We start from the raw sequence: 1,135 nt of genomic DNA, 5'->3' as shown, positions 1-1,135 counted from the left end.
GATGTCAGCCCAGGAATGGGATGCTGGTGGGCACAAGGTTGGTGGCCTCTGTGTGTGTATTCACATTGGGTACCAGTGTGGGGCCACTGGTCTCCATGTGCGTGTTCGTGCAGGTGGCAATGGCAACAGGGGTTGGGGCTGCTGGTCTCCATGCACTCATTCATGCTGACATTGGAGGTGTGGTGGAGGGATTGTAGGGTACACTCACACTGGCAGCAGTGACACGATAAGGTGCACACATGCACTTGTGGAGAAGGGGAGGTGAGGCCTTCTCGTGTGCTTGCGTGTTGGCAAAGTGACACGGGGTGGCCATGGGTGAGTGTTCGCTGGTAAAGCAGTGTAGGGAGGCTGCGGTGGATGAGGGGAGCATGTTAGTGGGCTAGTGTGTATTGGCAGGGACTGCTCTATTGGAGTGTTCCGAGGGTCAGGCACAGTTGGCCAGCATAGGAGCTATGATGTGGGCCCCTGAGAGGTACCCCAGTTGGGCAGCCATGTTGGGGCCCCAGAAGAGGTCAGCAGACAGGGCAGCATTCAGGTCGGACTGACTCCATCTCATGGACAATGTTGCCCTGCTCTGTTCAGGTCCAACAGTTCCTCTAAGGCAGGGTGAGCCTTGGGGGATGGGCATCCCTGGCCATGCTCCACTGCAGATGTTCCTGCACCGAACTCTTTGGGCTCTGCACAGGCTGGAGTCCTGCCCCTGCCACCTTTCTAAGCAGCTTTCTCTGCCATTTCCAGTGTCGGTTTTGGGGTCTCATGCTTCCAGGATTCCAGAAGTCTGTAGTGAGAGCAAGTGGCTCCTCACCTGTTGAACTCACTCCTAACCCAGGAGTCACTGGGTGCCAGGAACAAGTCCTGGTGCGTGGTAGTCCTATGCATAGTTCCTCCCTCTTCCTCCCTCTTCAGCCCCATATCTGTGTCCTTCCTCTGTCCATTCTCAATGCTGTTGCTCTGAAGATCTGAGTGTGTGTCGTCTCCCCAATGTCCCAGTCCCTTGCTAGCGAATGATCCCCCTGGCTGTGGCTAGTCTGCCATCTTCTCCCTGTTCCTGTTCATTTTTTCAATCTTTGTGGCTTTAAACTCATTAGCATCTAGGCGTAAGAGTGCATCACCTTTTCCTTTTCCTAATTTTTTT

This window comes from Colobus angolensis, unplaced genomic scaffold (genome assembly GCF_000951035.1).
Source record: "Colobus angolensis palliatus isolate OR3802 unplaced genomic scaffold, Cang.pa_1.0 Scaffold129, whole genome shotgun sequence".
Lineage (NCBI taxonomy): Eukaryota > Metazoa > Chordata > Mammalia > Primates > Cercopithecidae > Colobus > Colobus angolensis.
Note: the sequence above shows the minus strand (reverse complement) of the source record.